Source organism: Tachypleus tridentatus, chromosome 8, assembly GCF_004210375.1.
Source record: "Tachypleus tridentatus isolate NWPU-2018 chromosome 8, ASM421037v1, whole genome shotgun sequence".
NCBI lineage: Eukaryota > Metazoa > Arthropoda > Merostomata > Xiphosura > Limulidae > Tachypleus > Tachypleus tridentatus.
Genome location: NC_134832.1, coordinates 86243977 through 86266121, shown reverse-complemented (window position 1 = coordinate 86266121; position 22145 = coordinate 86243977). Strand labels below are relative to the sequence as shown.

At 35.2% G+C, this 22145-nt stretch overlaps 1 long non-coding RNA gene across 1 annotated transcript; it reads right to left on the bottom strand.

Moving 5' to 3' along the window:
- Positions 1 to 633: 633 nt before the first annotated feature.
- LOC143222846 (uncharacterized) lies at positions 634 to 21883 on the bottom strand. Its single transcript, XR_013012535.1, has 3 exons — positions 21703 to 21883; positions 4253 to 4329; positions 634 to 1378 (listed from the first exon to the last, which is right to left on the bottom strand). It is a non-coding gene; the product is annotated as an uncharacterized LOC143222846 (long non-coding RNA).
- Positions 21884 to 22145: the final 262 nt, after the last annotated feature.

Genomic DNA, 22145 nt, shown 5'->3' with positions numbered 1-22145 from the left:
AACATGATAAGAATACCGAGAAATGAGCTAACTTAAATTATGAGAACTTTCGATTACTTTTTAATACCATTAATCACAATACTATACGAGGACTGTTTAAAAATATGCGGACTGTTTGAATTGCGCGGCTCCAGTTGGTTCCAGGGGAATCCGCTTGGTGTCGCTAGGTTCGCACAGATCAGCTGATTACGACGCCATTTCCCGATTGCAGATATCTTTATTTGTGTATTAGCTACGCGGTTTTAAGTGAAGTGCGATTTTTTCGTTTGCCGGATTTCAGAATGAATGACCTGAAGGAGCAACGACTTGCTGTAAAATTTTGTGTTAAACTTAGAAAATCTGCGACTGAAACTTTTGCTATGCTTAACACGGCTTACGGTGATGTTGCTATGAAGCGTACGGCATGTTTCAAGTGGCATGAACGTTTTAAGAATGGTCGACAGTCCATTGAAGATGATGAGCGTCCTGGACGTCCTTCCACGTCAACTGACGACCCAAACACGTCGACAAAATCAACACCCTGGGAGGTCCCTCACCACGTGCGGGGGGTAAATCGACGTCTGACTGTCAGTAGTCAACAATATCAACAGCAAATCGACGTCTGCTGAAGAGTGTGGGATATCAGTTGGATCTTGTTACGAGATTTTGACCGAAAATTTGAAGATGCACTGCGTTGCTGCGAAATTCAGTCCTCAGAACTTGTGAGTTTTTGGCCAAACACTCGATCACTGTTCTTCCCAACCCCCCTACTCACCTGACCTTGCTCCTTGCGATTTTTTCTTGTTCCCCAAACTCAAAAGACCCTTAAAAGGAAGAAGATTTGAGACGATTCCCGAGATTAAGGCAAATGCGACGAAGGAGCTGGAGGACATTACAAAAGAAGCGTACCAGGACTGTTTCAACAAGTGGAAACACCGTTGGGATAAGTGTGTGCGTTGGGGAGGAGAGTACTTTGAAGGGGTCCCAGATCTGTAACTTCTAAATGAAGTACATTTTGTTTTATGACGTCAGTCCGCGTATTTTTTGAACAGCCCTCGTATACATCTTAAAAGTCAAATCTTTCTTGACCTTTTGTGTGGTACAAGAACACAGCTGCGGAATTACAATCGGGTTGAGGCTACGTCCTGAACATTTCAGATACATATCCTGAAGATCCTGTGTGCTTTAAATCCCCAATTCATAGAAGCTTCCTTTTTCATGTTGATAAAAACACACAGTGCAAAAAGATTTTTGCTCATTTGTGCACAAACAGTTTTTACAATTATCCAAACTTAACATGAATATTGTTGTGACACCGCAAACATGTACTTCATTCTTAGGAATAAAATACTTTTGATTATTTCGATTAATTTAACCTGCATGGTACTAATGCGGAAGTCTGAAATAAAAAAGAACAATCAGCTGAAAACACCAAGAAAAACATTTATTTAATTTATCTAAACTAAAGTGCGAACAACAACGTTTTTAGTAATAGTTTGATGAAGGTGTTTTTTGTTAAATTTCGCGCAAAGCTACACGAGGGCTATCTGCGCTAGCAGTCCATAATTTAGCAGTGTAAAACTAGAGGGAAGGCAGCTAGTTATCACCCCCCGTCAACTCTTAAGTTACTCTTTACAAACGAATAATGGGTTTGACCGTGACACTTTAACGTTCCCACGGCTGAATAAACGAGCATGTTTGGTGCGACGAGGATTCGAGAACCCACGACCCTTCAGATTACGAGTCGAATGCCTTTACCCACCTGCCCATGCCAGGCCAAACTGGCGAGGGTGAGCAAGTTGTTAAGCTGGTTAAATACCTATCTTTTTTGGGTACAAATTTAATGAAATTTAATTATAATTTAGATAAATATATTTTAATTAACATTTCACTAAAATACATGGTAATATATTTTTGTAAGATATATTATAAATGTTTTAAGTTAAATGTTAGCTAGAGGGCGCATGGTGTTAAGGCTAAGTTTACAAACGTAATTTTAGAATACATAAAAACAAATCACGATCTAGTCAAGAATCTAATAACTTCAACAAATAACTGAGCAAGGGTACATCAGAACAAATTTGAGTAATCAGTGAATTCTTGGATAAGAAGTGAGCAAAGTGTATATGTGCGTAGCGAATAAAAGTGGAGAGAAATAAGTTTCTTGGTAATTTGATAACATACTTTTATTCTAACTGAGCGATTAACTCAGTCGACTACAAACAACGAATGCACGCGATTATTTTGATCGATAAACAAACATTATGATTGAATAGTTATATATACATGTTAATTCTCGCCTGTGCTATTATATAGGGATCATGCTGAAGAGTATTGTAAAAATTGTCTTTTTATTGGAGGAGAGAGGCTTAGTCTTTCATCAGAAGGAGCTGGTTTGCCTGGTAATGCTAATTATTTAGGAATAATCGAGCTGCTCGCTCATTACGCTCTACTTCTAAGGGCCTGTGCGGAGAGTTATAGGATCTTAGCGAGCAGTTTACAAGACCACTACTTGTCAAGCGAGTTCAGAACAAATTCATAGCATTGTATCCAACATGGATGCCACATTATTTTAGAAGAACGATTTGCAGCAAGTACTTTGGTATCATAGTAAATGCAACACCTGATTCATCTCATCATGTTCTGTATTTTAGAGGGTTTCAAGATTCACCTTTTCCTCGTACCATTTTGAACTCTTGGTTTGGACCGTTGCATCCACATTGACATCGAGATCATTCTCACAAGTACTGCACATACGTACTTTGTACTTACAAGCTAGTTTCTTTATTCATGTATTGATGTTGCTTTAGGCATACAAGATCAGTACACTTACTGAATGTCGGTAGTATACCAATATCTGTTTTACGGCTAGCGTTGTGGATCAAGTATTCACAACGGTTTCAGTTATCACTGGCTACTTGGCCAATCAGGTTTTGGTTATTGGTTGGCCAATAAACAAACAATCTGGTATAACTTGAAAAGTTTATTTCTGCAAAATCTTGGGTGCCTGATTTGTGTTAGCACTGTTAAACTTTACAAATAAATAATTTTGCAAGTAATAAGCGTTGGTGTCTCAATTGATTAACTTTATTTAATATACATATATATATATGCGCAAGAAGGTTCCATATATACACCCCAAAATCCATTAAGGTGTACGAAGTGAAAAAGCTGAAGTATTATATTTGAAGGGAAAAGAATATTATATTTATAATATTTAATATATCCACTCTGACGTTGGACAACAGTTTAATTATCAGTATTAGGCTAAAAAGTATATTTAATATGCTGCTGTGCCTGTTTTATAATAGCCCTGTTCTTATAGAACATACTTTCTGTTATTTTGATAAAGCCATAACATTAGCTTCAAATAGATATTGAAGTTTACAATTGCGTCTTTTTATGGTAACGCCACAGAGATATGGGAAAACAGCAAAACCCAGTTAAGTGTGATAAATAACTACACGTTTTGACTTTCGCCACCGGAGGTGGACGAAAGTTATGTTTTCATCTCTGTGCATGCGAGTTTGTTTATTCTTTTATCAGCAAGATTTCTACAAAATCCTGGGTATCTGGGACGTTGAAGCACTGCTAATAATCAAAAGTATTGTAAAGGCATATCAATTTATAGAACGTTAATTTGTTTATTTATTTTTTTAGCATTAAGTTTCATTCGCTGTTTGCGGGTCTTATTTATTAAAGCACTTTTTCTTTTCACTTAAAGTAATGATGTAAGTTTTTCTTTTCTTTTCACTTAAAATAATGTTACAGTATGAATAATATTAACTTTCATGGCACACTACGGAAAGTCATGTTATTCAATCATACTAACTCGGAACGTTATGTATATTAAAAACAGACGATGCCACAAGTGTAATTATCTAATTACATGTCATACATTAGTGAAGGTTCAATGAGGAAAAAAAAGAAGAAAAGATTTGCGTTTATTTTTGCCTCCCAGTAGCTCAGCGGTATGTCTGCGGACTTACAATGCTAAAATCCGGGTTTAGATACCCGTGGTGGGCAGAGCACAGATATCCTATCGTGTAGCTTTGTGCTTAATTCAAAAAACAACAACAGCGTTTATTTTTAAAAACAAAGTCAATGAGGTTGTATTTTTGTTTAATAAGAAACTGCATACTAAAATATATTTGTTTATTTGTTTTAGTCTTAAAGAACCCAATATTCTACTGTATTCTGCATTACGGGGAATTGATCCGGAAATTTTTTTTTTGTTTACTGGGGAACAGAAAAATATAAACAATATACTAACTTTTTGTGGGCTTTACTTTTCACAAGCTTTCTGCTTGCTCTTTTCTAGATCCATGATGAAAAAGTGTGCGAAGGAATCTGAAAAACAGATAGTTTTTAGTTATTTTATGTATATACGTAAATAACCAATCACTGACAGACAACAGTTTTGGAAAAAAAAGAACAAACAAAAATCAATGTTTAATTTGTGTGTGCGCATGTGTGTACATACATTTTACAGCTTTATGAAATATCCAAAGAATCTAAAATATTGTTTGCCTTGGATATTATTTTTAGTTTCAACTTATTGAGGGTTAATCACACTTTGTATAAACAATGTTTCTTTAAATCATCAACCACGCTCGTTCTACGCATCGTTACTCGGCACTGCAGTTTCGATTGCATTCAGTTCATTTTCTGCAAAAACGGCAAGGTTAATTATAGACTACACATCTTGATAAATATCTTATACATAATATGTGTTGCGTGCGGTCGCTGGCTTGTACAATTACGATTAATTAGTTTAAAACTACGAAAAGCCAATTGGAACTGCTCTGTTGGATTTAATACGTATGTAATGATATATGACTGTTGAAATTTCAGCTTATCCAAATTTAATCATGATGAAGATTTCGGTTTATTTCAAGGCGCTTTTGGAAGGCCTTGTATTTTTGGCCTTTGCATCTACTATCTGGCTAACAGTATGAAAGGTATCTCAGTCTTCATCACAATGGTATTTTGGATCAGAAAGTTGTCTCTCATAACCATAACAATTTTGCGGATGTTATAAAACGTTGCTACAGAGTAGTTGATGTATGGTTTTGGATTTTATTGCAATCTTAAAGTCTTCCGTGATGAAGGCTTCTGTTTCTGAAATACCTTTCTTCCATATATAATTTAATCATCTGGCTACACGATTAGCTTTCCTTGGTAAGGGCTTTGACATAAACCTTTACTCATATAAGTTTTCTCTCGGTATCATTGCAATATCGAAAGAATTGGAATTTGTCGTGTACTTTCATCAAATTAATCCAATTCACAACATTAAAGTTGTTCAATAATTTAATAATATAAAGGTGTCTCAACAATTACTGTCTGTATTATCACAGCAAGTCTAAGAGTTTTAATATTAAGAGAAAGGTATCGTTGACACTGGACATAGCACATGTTACTCGAGTGTAACGTTGCACACCCTTCTTTACTTTCCCTTCTTATAATAAGTGTTGCAGATTAACATGCTGGTTTAACAGTTATTTCGAATAATGATCATGTTAATTCAGCAAGCTACTAACTACAAATACAAGGTGTTATAATTGATATCACGGTGTTAAAAACTACTTACCCCAGATCTCTTGTGTTATGACATAAATAGAAGCTGATGAAAAAATATATTTCATTGACTTAATCCACTTCATGTCGTAAAAGATTGTTTGTTTGGAATTTCGCGCCAAGCTACACGAGGGCTATCTGCGCTAGTCGTCCCTAATTTAGCAGTAATGTAATCCGTGGGTTCGAATTCCCGTCACACCAAACATACTTGCCCTTTCAGCCGTGGGACGTCATAATGTGAATCCCATTATTTGTTGGTACAAAAGTAGCCTAAGATTTGGCGGTTGGTGGTGATTACTAGCTGGCTTCTTTCTAGTCTTACACTGCTAATTTAGGGACGACTGGCGCAGGTAGCCCTAGTGTAGCTTTACTCGATATAAAAAAACAAACAAACTGGTGTACTAAGGAATAATAAAAAATCAATTAAAAAAAAGAACCACTACCTTAAATAAAGGAACGACTAATTACAGAAACAAATATACCTTAATTCATATTCTGGCTTTCTCTGAAAATAAAATAATACAATAGAAATAATTGGTTGCAAATTTCTTCTCAAGAAAAACTTGTTAATATGTCGGCGATCGTTACCATGTGACTTGTTGATTTGCGTATTGAAACTCATTTTAATATGACGCACTACCCCTGCGTACGTATCTGTAATATTATAGAAAAACAATGTCTGTTAAACGAAAACGTAAACTACAAAAGATGACAGAAATGTTAAGCAAGTTATTCTTAGGGACGTTTATTAAAACAGGTTACTTTACTTCTTTAAATAACGTTTCCGATTTTGCACAGCGCGAATTTACTTGTCCAGCAAAGGAGACGTAAGTATTCAAAACTGAGCTTGAAGTAAAAACAAAACAAAAAAAACTTATGAACTCATAGAGGTTTGTACATTTTGACCAGAGTTTGGGCTATTCACTGTGAATTAGTTCATCCTGGTGGATAAGGTAACTCGTTAGTTTTCACGAAACAGGTGTTTTTGGTCAAATATACTTTAGTTGTAAAGTGATTAAATAAAATATACATGGTAATTATTAGTAACCATGGTAGTTATATTTTCATCAGAAGTAAACCTCTCCACACCAAACGAAACATTGATTTTATCTATGTAAACATGTGACTTTTTTTTTCTTATAGTCATGGGATTGAATCTCCCAAGATTATTATTATTGGTAAAGTAAAATAACCATCACTCAACAAATAACCTGTTACTTATAATTTTTACATATAGTGAACGAACTGCGTGACAACGTAACTATTAAAATAGCTTTGATATACGGAGAACTAAATGATGTCTCTTATCCAGATTAAAAGCAACTAAAACGGCACCAATAATGACGAAGTCCAATTACTGTACCTTGATGAAAATTTATCTGTTTTGTTTCTTTACAAATAAAGAAAACTTCAGTCAGCGTAAATGCTCGATAATATATCGTTCCACTTGCGTAACATTGCTATATCAATGGATTTAAATGATCAGTGTGTTTGATATAACATTGACTTCTTCAATATCTGTTTTCGGAGGGCCTTGATGTTAAAGAATCATAAGATCCATGGTTTGTTTGCCGCTGCTGCAGAAATCGCAAACCGGACTTCGTGTGTTTTGAATTTTGCACAAAACTACCCGAGGGATATCTGCGCCAGTCGTCCCTAATTTAGCAGTGAAGACAAGAGAGAAGATAGCTAGTCATCATCACCCACCGCCAGTTTTTGGGCTACTCATTTACCAACGAATAATGGAATTCACCGTCATATTATAACGCCCCCGCAGCTGAAAAGGTAATCATATTTGGTGCGATAGGATTCGATTACGAATCGAGCGCTTTAACCTTATAGCCATGCCGGGCCATCAAAATCCGGTTTGGTTTACAAAGAGTGTTGGTGAAATCCCATTATTCGATTACAGTAGCACAACAGATGTTTATCGATGTTGTTGACCAGTTGTACGCCGAAGATAGCGTACATTATGACATTGTTTGACAGTACGTAGCCAATAAAATGCCACTGAAAAAAAAAATCGTTGTTAAGAAGGATATGCAATAGTTATTTACGACATACAATTTTTATATACTTAGATTATGAAGACGTATTCAGAGATTCAGAATTTCCTTTATCGGATTTTTTTTGTTCTTAAATGGCATTAACAAATGAATATAGATTTTCATTGGAAACCAGAAACACCTAGAGAAAAACAAAATAAACCCTGTAATAAGATGTACCCAGGCTGTCTAAGCAAAGTGCGACGTTTGTGACAGGTGAGAACCTACGAATAGAAAGGTTAATGTCAAACCTCGCCCACGTGCACCACGCAACAATTCAAACATAGTCAAGGGAATGATCTTCGTCTGGAAACGAGGCCAACATCATAAGGCTTCCAGCTGGAGAATGAAACGAATAGCCATGATGTTATTTGTATACGTCAGAGGACGTAGCGCTTTCAGATGTCTTTGCGATCGAACTATTGAAATTGACACGTGAAAACTGTCGTGTTCGTAAATAGATTGATCGGTAGGGAAGAATGATCTGCTTTGAAGCTGGTAGCCTTATAACAGAGCCTATTATAGTGGAAACTACGCTTCAGCGTTATTGTCAACACACACTCAGATCATGCCTGAATGTAGTGACGTAGACTGTACTAATGTATTGAAGTTTTGTGTCACAAAAAAAAACAATAAAAAACGATACCCTATTGATTATAGGATATAACATTTGAGTGTTAAATTGGTTCATTGAACCTACGGGATTTTCTAATATCATGAACTTAGCTTCAAATTCGTTTTAATATAAAATATTCAATTCTCTGTATTGATAGTCGTATAGTAAAACGAACATTTTTGACAGAAAAAAAAGTGAATTAAGTGATTGAAAGTGTAATTAATCCATATACACTTTTGCTTAACTCCACCAATCAAATTATTCATAGAAACGTATAGTATACCTAGGGTACACTTTGGTTAATTAACTAATTATTCAATATAAACAAAAGTCAGGGGCATAGTATTAGGACATTGCCATTATGGTTATTTATCTACATTTACTTATTTGGAAACTTATATCTGGCATATCTTCTCACCAAAGTCAGTGGTTTCAAATACATAATAAAATATTGTGAGTGCTCACCAAGAGTTCGGTTCACGAATGATAAAGCACTGCTTACTAAAGATCTCAACTGATAGGGTTATTATACTAAGTTATTAAAGCGTTGCGTTAACCTCTTCAAATATGTTACCGACCACTTTTACGGCTTTTAATTGGTTTGAGAACAAATAGGGTATTTGATATACGTGTGCTGACAGAAACCCCAAGCTCATATCTTTCAATCTTCCCACACATTGATAGCATAACTCAATATGAGAAAAAAACATTCGTCCCAGACGGAACTGACACAAACTTCTCAGATTTCTGTATCAAAATGAACTAGCTGAGAAGTAAAGACAAACAATGCTCGTTGTGTTTAAACAATCACTTTATTGTACTTTAAAATATGTTTACGTTTCATTTGATTTTCAAACAATTAACATCAGAGAGGGCTACACCGAATACTGCCCATTTCTTCACATGACTTTAATAATCTGTTGCTAGAGCCAGTGCTCATTCAGTTATAAAGATATATCCTTGCCAGTGTTATAGATATGAAGATAGATTATAGATACAGCTCTGGATAGACAAAAACCTTGTAAGACTTGAAAGCCGTAGTAAGTCATCCTAGTCTTAAACCGTAAAAAAGAATGATGAATTATATAGTTCTAATCTACTTTTTTACATTAATTTCGACACATTTCTCATCTAAATTCTTGAGATTTTATTTTTTAATCAAACAGCATCAAGTTTAAAAACAACAAAGTCCACTAATAATAGCTTATGTAACAAAATACATGAGCACTTATGTAGACAGAAAAAATGTTATAATTACATGAGAAGGTTAAAAGTTAAGAAAGATAATCTATTTGAAGTCAAGGACGCTGAATGTTGAACCCGTTATTGAGGTTATTAATACGTAATGAGGGTAGATACGAAAACATGTGGCTAATATTTACTACATATCAAGCTTTGTGGTTAGGGACCTCGACTCACAATCTGCGGGTCAAAGGATCAAACCTGGTGCTGAACATACCCTTTCTATACACTGTGACGGCGTTATTATGCGATAGTAAATTCCAATATTTGTTGGTAAAGAGTAGCCCAAGAGTTGGGATGGGTGCTACTGACCGGTTACCTTTGTTATGGTTGGCAATTCAAAATTGGGAATGGTAGCAGATAGCTTTATTATTTTTGTCAGCAGCAAAGGAACCAAACTAAAGTATTTTGCCTGTTTGTATTGAATTTTGGAAAACTACTAGAGGGCTATATATGTTATCATTCTCTAAGTTAGCAGTGACAAGCGAGAGGAACGCCAGCTAATAAAAAACACTCAGCGTCAATTCTTGAGATATTCTTTACTAAGGAATAGTGGGATTAACCATCAGTTATAACGACTATACAGCTGAAAGGATGGGCATGTTCGGTACTGCGTTGAAATTAAAACCGGATAAAAAAGTTTAACAGATAAATTACATAAATAATGTCATTTGCATTAATAAGGTATTTACTAATGAATGCAAATGACACGTATGTATGTGAGAGAGAGACTAAAGATATAATCTCACAATTATTATATATATAAACAAGTACACAAAATAAAATGTTAATGAACAAAGACAAATGTATTTAATTTGTTTGCTTAGAATTAAGCACAAAGCTACACAATGGGCTATCTGTACTCTGCCCACGGTTTTTAGCGGTGTGAGCCCCCAGACATACCGCTATGCCACTGGGAGACCACAATGCATTTTAAGTGTTTATTTTTCTACGGAGGCCTCCAATGATAAGAGCATTTTATCTACGTTTCCAGTTTATGAACCTCATCAGAACATAATTGTTTAATTGATGAATAGTCATGATTCGGTTTGTTTTAAATTTCGCGCAAAGCTACACGAGGGCTATGTGCGCTAGCCTTCCCTAATTTAACAGTATAGGACTAGAGGGAAGGCAACTAGTCATTACCACCCACTGCCAACTCGTTTACCAACGAATAGTGGGACTGACCGTCATATTATAACGCCCCTACGGGGATTTGAACCCGACATTCTCGTATTACGAGTCGAGTGCCTTAACCACCTGGCCAGATGAATAGTTCCAAAGAATGTCATGTAGTTACGGTACAATTCAGTAATTAAATTAGTGCGTGTTGAATGTTTTAAATTGCTTCTATGTTGGACCATTTGCGCTAATTCTTACTAATTTTTAAGCGGTATATTAGAGGGAAGGCAACTATTCAACATCAGCTACAGTCAGATCACGGATTTCATTTTATCAACTATCAACCACACGATAATGCTCCCACAACTGAAATATCGAGCATCTTTGGCCACAGGTTTCGATCCAACAACCCACACTTTGAGATATATTCGTCCTGCTTACTGGATCGTATCTTAAATTATTTTCTTTTACAGAAAGGCACAGTGTCAAAAGTCGATCCGTCTTATAAAACTGTATCAAAGTACCTAAAACGTAATAATAGCATTTTAAAGAAACCACAATGAAATTAACAACAAAGTCAATCAGAAATACAACACATTTGATACAAAAACAACAACTTCAGATTTCTCAAAAGGTTGATTCTCTGACTAGTCATACAAGTAAATGATACGTTTTATACTGTATCTTTGATAGTGCAATATAACAAAATACTTAAAGAAAAGTGAACGTGTTTATTTCTTTGTTTCATTAAGCAGAGTTTAGAAGTCACTAATACATTTTTGTAACCTTCTAATTATTCGACCATTATTTAACTCAGCCACATGACTTTAGCGTATGGCAAGATATCAATGTTGATACATGATTTTATATTTTATATCGCCTAAAAACAATCTGTAACGACTACCAAATGATGAAACACTAGATTTTTATTTTACTTTGTAAGTAGTTACTTTATATGTCTAAACTGGTGTTAAAGTTTAACCACAAATGAGTATCATCAGAGTAATTACACTATAACTAGATAAATAGCTGATTAAAATCTGGTTAATGACAAGTAGAAACGATATTTGTTTGTAACTGTAAGATCATACAAACAGTTCTCTTGTTAACCTTGTGTATATAGGACTTAAACTATTGTAGGTGTTCTGTTTCTATATCTCATGAAACACACAATACGAAACATCTGAGAAGTATTATACTTACAGACTTATAGTTCGTTTTAACACCATACATTTAGTTATTAATACTTTATAAGAAACAGTTTTTATCCTTCTTTAAGGTGACGTCATGATGTGAAGGCTATTTTTCGCGCTTTTTCCTGCAGTGTTAAGTATCACAGGCAGAATAACAAGCAAGATTTTTCTACATCTCAAACATTAATATACAAAAACAAACAAACAAACGGAAACCAAAAAACACAAAGCTTAGAAAATAGAAAAAAATGGGTAGTGAAGATGGGTTACTATTACATATGTGGGTGCTACTGGTAACCCAGTTGGTGATAGCTTAACCCAAAGTTTGAGATAGTTGAACATCACGGTTTCCCAGGATGTTACTTTTTGCAACAGAAGCTCGAGCTCTATGAAAAAGAAAATCCACAGAACATTAAACATTTTATGAGAGCTATTGTAAATCATGGTTAGTGCATTAGGTCTGCGAGAAATAACGATTTGGCCCCTCCTTAATTTTTAAATCTGAAACGTTTTTTGATAATTATTCCCTTGGTTTAACTAATGCTCTTTAACAGATCCAAGATCACGGTGGGTGATAACAGAGTTTCACTTACTTGTTAACTTCTCTAGTATATGCAACTCTGTTTTTGTATCTCTGTAACTTCGTATGAAACACAAATTCAAAATTAATAAAACTGAAATAAATAGCTGGCAGAAGCAGATATACTAATTAATCAAATTAAGCTTACTAACTCGATAAGCATTCCTTATTCTAATAGATTCACTAACTCATAATATACTCGAACCCACCTTTAGCAACACTTCTCAAATTGGATCGTAAACTTTTAAGAAGGTTCTAGTCAATAAGCCACGCCTGTCACATGACGTTAAACTCCCTCTTAACAATAAACAATATTACTATACAGGTACAGAACACTTACACGATCTTTTAGAAAATATTACTTAGGTGTATTATAAACTAGTATGAATGATAAAACTAACAGTCGTTTGAACTGTGATACTAGTCTTTGATCATTTATTATCATTCATGAGTATTACAGACAGCTGCTGCAACATGAGAATTTTTACAGAATGAGACATTATAGCAGGTGGTTCGCATTCGTATTGGTCCAACACTCACATTTTGCATCACTATTTCTCAAGCATGTGTCAAAATGGAATTAATTTAAAAACAACCAACAATTGAAATTATTTTATGCAGATTAGAGAACAATTAATCTATAACATCTTTTTATTAGCTGTATTTTTGTGCACCAGTTATACCAAGTGTGGGGTGCATGTGTACCCTATTCGATTTTATTACTAATCATGATTTCTACAACCCTGTCTATAAATTGAAATTATTTTAGGCAGGATTAGAATAAGTCATCCTATGCGACTTTGGATGCGATCAAATACATCAATCGAAAGGGTTTAATCTACAGAGTGTAAAACTGTAATTAAACCTCGAATCGGTCAAGAGATGACAGAGCTACGAGCTAAAATTTGTACTTAAAAAAACACGAACAAACTCGAAGTTGTTCTATGATCCGCTATGCTGCAGTTTCAACTTAAATCGTAACTTAATGCAGTGATTTCCAACTTTCTTTTTATCAGCTCGCGGCACAGTTTTAATGTCCCAACTTTTTGTGGCACATCAAATGTTTTTTAAAATAACCAGCAGTAATATTGCAAAAATAACATTTATTTCAAACCGAAACATAAATACACTACAATTTTAATGAGAAATATGTGATTCACTTTTGTTTACTAGATTTTTGATGTGAAATGTGAGCTTGTTTAAATGAAAAATAAATATTTAATGTGTAGTTAAATGCTAGCAGGAGCTATACATATAGCTATATATATAGCTCCTGATTTACACTTTTTAAGCATGATCCCTTCTGATTCTTGATAAGTCACGGGGAAAAGAAACTAAGTTCACGAGAGCGGCTGGTTGAAAATGAGAACAGAACAATTATTGTTCTATTTGAGATTAATGGATAATCATTTCTCACTTTTAGCCAAAACTGATCCCATGGAATTTCTATGAATTCGAGCTCAAGGTTGCAATCATTCCTGACATCCAGAAATTCTTCTTTTTCATTGTTGATTCTTCTGAAGGCGCTGCAAATGGATTTTGAACTGTTCTTGTCTTAGTCGAACTGAAATAACATCTGAGCTTGTCCTGAAGTAAGCTCAAACGTTGTTCCACAAATGAGATTATACTATCGTCTGGGTTTGAGCTGCAAGCTCGCTTGAACATTTGGAGTGAACGTGTATCTCAAGATTACTGGTATGGGTATTAAAACTTTTATTAAATTAAAGTAGAGGATAATGTTTCAACTTTCTTAGGCCATCTTCAGGTTAACAAAGTTGTTTTCTACTAAATTTTAATAAACGTTTTAATACTTATACCAGCCGTCTTGAGATACATTTTTACTTCAAGTGAGTTTCTCGCCATTACGAATATGGAGTGAACCATTTCTTCCTCTTCTCTCCAAAGTTGATGTTTTAATTTGAACTAGTTTAGTTTGTCTGTGCACGTCAGTATGTTTTCATTTCATCCTTGCATCTTCCAATTCAGCTCATTCCAGTAATCAAATACATCAGTCAAGTTGGCCAGATTTACCAGTATCTATCTTGCAATAGATTAGCATGCTAGGACTCATTTTCATAAATTGTTTAGATTTTTCGTTCAGGTTATAAAATCTCGACAGAACTTTGCTTCTTGAGAGCCTGCAAATTTCAAAAAGGAGGAGAAGGAATTTACGTTTGGGAGACCATTTCTTCACATAAAATAGAAAAATGGCGTGACTAAAGTGTTTGGGTTTGATAAGGTTAAATATTTTCAGTCTCGTTTGGTACAGATTTCAACTCAGTTGGCAAGCTATTTGATATGAGATCCCACCCGACCCATGCAGAAAGTAGCAAATAATTTAGACCTTTGAGTTTTCACAAAGTCTTTAACATTCCTTATTATTACAGTTGCACCATCGGTGCATATGACAGTTCTGCCATGGAATTACATTTATTTTGGAATATTCATTGACCACTCCAAATTTTTTTCCCTTGTTGTTCGCCGTGGAAGTTCTTTGCAGAATAAATAACGTTCTTTCAATCTGTCTTTCTTAGCAAGTCGAACAACTGCAAATAGCTGTGCACAACTGTCAATGTCTGTAGAATCATCAATATGCAAATAAAAGTTTCTTTATCCTTGAGTTTACTGGATTATTGTTACTTCTATGTTTTGTGACATGTGTTCTGTGTGCCCACTGATCATGTTATTTGAAATTAGATCGTTTTCTTTTTCGCTTCTGTGCCTATTTCAGTGCAGAATTTCCTGGCATGCCGAAAAATTAAGAGTTTCGGAAATTCTTTGAGTTTTTTTGGCTTTGGCAATTAATCTGGCGACATTTCAGCTGACATCATGTGCACGATCCGATATCTTTACTGATGTGTCCATGAAAGAGTTTTGCATGTCTTGCAACTGTTTAAAGTAACTGATGTCCTTTTGTAGGTAAATAGGATGCTTTCTGGAGAAGTGTCGTTTCAGTTTGCTTGAAACCATAGCTTCATTTGATAACTTGTTCCGGTAAATCAGACATTCAGGTCAATGAGTAGTAGGATCATCGTACTAGGTGAACCCAAATTCATCATGGTACTATGTTTTGTGCTTTGATCTTTTTCTTTGCTGAGGTGTTGTTATTGTTTTACAAATCCGCTAGTCCCTCTGATAGGACTCTTCTTTCAAATATGTTTCCATGATCGTGTGTGAATTTCTGTGACATAACTTCATTCTAAAGATGAGGACAGGTAACAGATTAAAATGTATTTACATTTTACATTGTTTCATTGAGATGAAAATCATATGAATCAGAAAATAATTCATTTTACTACAAATATATATATATTTATAACGTTTTTTCGCCCCGTATTGCCAAATGGTTATGGCACTTGATTAACAATCAGAGGGTCGCGCATTTGAATCTCTGTCCCATCCTTCTAATGTTTGTATACTTACATTACGCACCTCGGTTTTATAGGAACCATAAATCTACTGACACTTTTTTTTAGTGGATGGAGAAGTAATATGAGCCTGACACAACCTGGTAGTTAGGGCTCACCTCTCATTTTGCGAGTTGTGGGTTCGAATCCTCATCGCCAAATATACTTGCCTTTTCAGCCGTTGGGTCGTTAAAATTCATTGGTAAAAGAGATGCCCAAATATCGGCAGTGAGTAGTGATGGCTAACTGCTTTTCGTCTAGTCTTTCATTGCTACACTAGAGATAAGTAACACAGATAGCCCTCATGTAGCTCTGCACCAGTTACAAACGAAACAGTTTTTTCCAACAAAAGTATTTAGAATTCATTTTTTATTAATATAAATATTTCAAATTTTATGTATGAATTAAAATTTCTGATTATTTCATTTATCAATTTTTATTTAAGGATAACATTTATGGACAACTACACACACACATGTACCAGATTAGAAAATATACAGTTTTTTTTTATTTCCCGTTCTAGGGACATTTTAGATTAGGCTAAGTTAGGTAGTAAAAGTGCCCGGAAAAAAAAATCAAGTATTTCTGATGTTCTGGTATTTCTAAATCTGGTAAATGGGATGAGAAACTTTATGGTAAAATATATAATAACCATAATTATTTAAACTGTAATATTGTTTTACGCTATTGACTTACCTTTCTTTTTGAGAAAAAAATAAACCTCTGTTCTTTGCTGAGAAAATTAAATTTTGGAAGCCAACTCAACATTAGTAACTTCGACTGAAAACTATCGATAAAGTAAATACCAGCAACATATTCTGTTAACAGAACCAAAATTGCAATCGCCAATGAGCCTTGTAACTATCAAAAAGTGACGTTGTGTTGACTTAATAAGCAGTAACATGATCATTACCACGGCAACAGTTAGCAACCAGGCATCGAATCTCCTAGATATCAGCGCGGCTATATAGATAAGGTGAAGTGTTGTACCATCCTTGGGAATTATACTGTCCGCGTATACAACAACTGAATGGTAAAGTAATTCCTTCAGATCAAGGCTACATCCACATGAAGTATTTATTTGATCTTCTTACATGAATCCAACCGAACACATCTGGTCTTCCTCTGGCGTGTTGTTTCAGCCTTTCCTATCTAGTAAGCAACTCTCAAAGAAGTGAATGAAACAACTTACCACTGCTCAACATCTTGTAACATCAGAAACAGGCAAAAATATGCTAGGCAGTGGGCTGTTAAAGTGGTCATTCTCGTTAAATACAACTCCATTTTAGGAAGGAGATATCCTCTTTCAGGGTCAGTCGCATGAGGGAACATTGGCAAAAATTAGCATAGTTCATATTTGAGAACATGCAAAATAAATACTGTATGCAACTTTAAGTTACTTAATGATCGGCTGTTATTTATTCATTTTCATGAACGACCTCTAAGAAATCTTTAGTGTATATTCCTCCACCTCTTATCTCTTATTATGAATTTTTTTCTTGTATTTGTATCCCTGAATTCAAGTTAAGTAGAAGCATTTTTTGCAATTTATTTAATATTAATTTCAGGCCTTAGCTTGTCAATGAACAAACTCTTTTATATAGGTGATTTGTTTCTTATTAACTATAAATATGACGTTTCTCGACGTTTCTGTGGTGAGGCATAAGCTCATGCAACGAACATGTTTTACTAAAAACGTGGTACGCAGCTAGCAGAAAATATAATAATAATAATGAGACATTCTTGTCTGATGCGCTACATGAAGCAAGATGTAAAGTTCCGTTAGTTGTCACTGAATGGACTGATGACCTCTTGGAAAGATATACAGTTAAAGTTGACTTACAACAAAATAATCAAAAGTATTCCACAACTGACAAAACAACTCTATGAAGTCCTTGCCGCCTCCACCATTTGAGAAGTCACGAAGTTTCGACATTTTCTTGTTCCTTTAGAATAATTTCTTGGTATTTATTTATTTTTGACAATTTTTAATGACCAGAAATGATGTGCAATTTTGTCTCTGTAGTTTTCAAATTCCTACAGTAAAATCATACCAGTGTTTCGACGTTTAGATTAGTCGTGGAATTTTCCTCGGAAGCGTTTCTTCATTCCGTTACAAAAGAAAGAGATTTCTTCGAAACGCACTCCTTTAAAGAAATCGTGGAGCTTGGTTATTATTTCACTAACTTTCCATAACACCTTACTTTTAACATTAACATGTTTTAAATACCTACTTTGTTATAAGTGTATGATTTAACCTTAAAGTTTCACATTATTTTTTTATATTAAAATAAGGACTTGAGAGAGTCAAGCAAGCGTCGAAGCTGCAGACAAAAAGAGTGGGGTCAGTGACCGGAAGTCTAAATGGTCAGTGAGCCTAGCATAAAATATCACCTCACCTCTGCAGAGACAACCCTCATAATTCATAAAGGTCGTAGTATACTGATCAAGCTCCTTCATTATCTCTAATTGATTCTATGTTTACCACAAAGGGGATCTGTACCCCACAAAAACCGTTATATCATCCACCTGTGGTATCCGAGCACGTACATCTTGAGTTTTGATCTACTAATACTATCAGGTCATCCCATAAGTAATGTCCGAAAATTTAAAACAGAAAATGCATCATAATTTCTTTCTTTGTAGAAGGCTTTAATGAATAAAATATGTAGTAGGACGTGTATAAAAATATTCAGACAAATAAAAGAAACTAATCCAACTACACTTTTTCAGATCATTAATCAAATAAACCCTTATGGAGATGGATGTGTCTGAGGAGCACATAAGACATATAATGCTTTAAGAGTTAAAAAAAGGCAGTAGTGCAGCAGAAACTACACAAAACATTCAAAGAGTTTATGATACGGAGTCTCTCAATGAAAGAAAATGTCGAATATGGTTTCAGAATTTCAGATCAAGTGACTACAGGTTAAGTGATGCGCCACGCTCAGGTCGTCCTGTTGAGTTTAATGATGACTTGTTGCTGGCTGCACTTGGTAAAGATTGTGCTGTAACAGTTGAAGAATTAGCATAGAAGCTTAATTCAACCCATGCAACAGTTTATCGTCATCTGCAACGGCTTGAAAATGTGTCAAAACTTGAAAAATGGGCCCCCCATGATTTGACAGAAGCCAACCTCAGAGTAAGAGTGGACATTTGCACTTCTCTCCACTCTCGTGGACGTAACTCACCTTTTTTTTCGACAGGCTAGTGACTGGAGATGAAAAATAGATATTTTATAAAAATGTTGAGCTCTGCAGACAATGGTTCAGTGCAGGTAAACTGGCCAAAGTATAGCCCAAAATGGACCTCCACCCTAAAAAAGTCTTAAGCACTTGGTGGGATATTGATGGTTTGATCCACTCTGAGTTGCTGCCACTCAATGTAACAATTACATCAGACTTTATTGCAAACCGTTAGAACGCTTGAATGTTGCAGTGAAAGAAAAGATGCCTGCTTTGATCATTCATAAAGGTGTTGTGTTACACCAGGATAATGCACGGCCCCATACAGGAAGGATCACATCTGCAAAGATTGAAGAGCTAGACTGGGAAAAACTTCCACATTCTCCTTATTCTCCAAACCTTACCCCATCTGATTATCATCTATTCCGACGTTTACAGAACTATCTTGATGGAAAATAGCTTGGAACACATGAAGATGCCAAAACTACCCTCTCTACATTCTTTACCTCCAAACCCCAAGAATTTTATAGGAGTGGCATACAGAAGCTTGTGAATCGTTGACAGGAAGTAATTAATAATAATGGAACATACATTATTGATTAAATAACATTAAAAGCGTTTGAAATTCTTTCTCTTTTTCTGAATCTAAAATCGGACATTACTTAAAGGATGATCTGATAGTCTGATAGGAAGGAAAAGAACACAGTTTCAAACATGGTACCCCTGTAGTTCCGAGAGGAGGGGGGAAAACATAAAAATTCGAGGCTAGATTCGGTTTTAACGACCATGAACACTGAATCATAGACTTTTGGGTTTTGTATCATATTCTTAATTGACATTCAAATTACACATAATTTTACTACTCTGTTGTTCTGAACATTGGCCTGTCTATTGTCTTGCTATATTGCACTTCAAACCTTATTACACCTTTTGTCATCGAGCTATAGTCCAACAGCACATTCATTTCTGCGAAATGAGCTGTTTTGTTAATCTTGACTGTAATTCATGGTTCAGTTATGAGATGAGGGCGGGCCCGGCATGGCCTAGCGCGTAAGGCGTGTGACTCGTAATCCGAGGGTCGCGGGTTCGCGCCCGCGTCGCGCTAAACATGCTCGCCCTCCCAGCCGTGGGGGTGTATAATGTTACGGTCAATCCCACTATTCGTTGGTAAAGAGTAGCCCAAGAGTTGGCGGTGGGTGGTGATGACTAGCTGCCTTCCCTCTAGTCTTACACTGCTAAATTAGGGACGGCTAGCACAGATAGCCCTCGAGTAGCTTTGTGCGAAATTCCCAAACAAACAAACAAACAAACAAGAGATGAGGGAAAAAGATTACGAAGACATAGCGGCTTATTATCTTCACACAAGCAAGGTGGGAATTAGTTGTTGTAGTGTTTCTCTGTGTGTATAGTCTGATGAATTAATCGTCATGTTCTCAGTATCTATATGATTGCACCTAAATAGGCTCCCACAGAAATATTTTTCTGTTGGGGGACACATGATGTAGAAAATACATTTTTACTTTTGTAAGTGAACTGACTAAAAGAATATACAATGTGTGCTGAATGCAAACACAAATTAACAGTTTTAATAAACATTAGTATAAGTATTTAGTTTAACTACGATATTAAGTTTATATCATAATACTCGAAAATTTTGTGAAATGTAGGGCGCCCATGTACATTATACGTATGGCCCGGCATGGCTAGGTGGTTAAGGCACTCGACTTGTTATCCGAGTGTTGCGGGTTCGAGTCCCCGTCACACTAGACATGTTCGCTCTTTCAGCCGTGGGGGCGCTATAATGTGAAGATTAATCCAACTATCCATTGATTAAAAGAGTAATTCAAGAGTTGGCGTTGGGTGGTGATGATTAGTTGCCATCCTTCTAGTCATACATTGCTAAATTAGGGACGGCTAGCGCAGATAGCCCTCGTGTAGTTTTGAGCGAAATTCAAACCAAACTGAAACATTACACATGTATACCTAACATTTTCATGATGTATTTAACATTAGAAAGTGAGTCATGAGTTTTAGATTTGCTTCACTTTTCTTCATAGGGTAAGAAGTATACATTCAAGTGGTCGTGGTTTCAAAGTAAACTTACTTAAGACTAAATATTATATTAAATAAATAGTGACTATATTAATAGTTATTACCATAAGAATCAGCAAAGTAAAATACTGTTTTCACGAACATTTAACAAGTCAATTCCACGAAAATGATGCAATATTAGTACATTAAATAAAAAGTCAAATACTATATTTGTTTTGGACGTTATATGGTAGTCATGTTGTTAAATTGTTTATTTTAAAAGTACCGTATTATGTTGGCATTTTCGTGTGTATACCCTGTTCATTTTGTGTATGGGTATGGACGTACAATCTTGCTTTCTTTTATTGTTTTCGGTGATGGCGATTTTTATGTTCCTCTAACGTAGGTTGTTTAATATTGGTATCTGCTATTCACTTGTATCATAACAGGGTTGTTGATTACGCTTGTTAACTTACTGTGGAATCAGTTCTTAGCGATGAGTGAAGATAATAACACAGAGTGATTTTGTTTTTTCTTTACATGTGATTTGAGAGTGAAAATATCAATTTCCAATTCTTATTTTTATAGCAACAGTTATTATTAATAATAATAGCTTCTGAGAGTCTCACCAATAAGTAACTAATACAGCAGGATGCATACATCAAATTATGATATTTTTAAGCATAAGGTTATATTAAATTTAAAACGATATTTATACTTACGTAAATCAATATTGCACTAACGAGTTACAAATAGTAACAAGCCACTTTCCACCCGACAGAGCTGTTACTTAACCTTTTATCAGTAATCGAGTAATTGCATACAACGTATTATTAATTATCATAGAAAAACGAAATAAAAATGACTACCGTCTTTACGCTGAAATATACTGTGCTCTTATAAGAATCACCTGAGCTATGTGCACGGTTTTATGTGCTTTTAATTTTCGTTTATGCTCGTGACTAACCCACGCGATCACAACAACCAATCACAACTATTCTGATCCTCTTTACAGATTGAGATGCGCAGATATTCTTCTCCTCACGAAAATCTATCCTCCCGTACTTGTGAAACAGAAAAAAAAATTGTAGCTCATGATAGGAAGTGTTACTATGGTAACATTTACGCAGTAAAGTAGACTAGCAGAGATCTTACAAAAAGAACA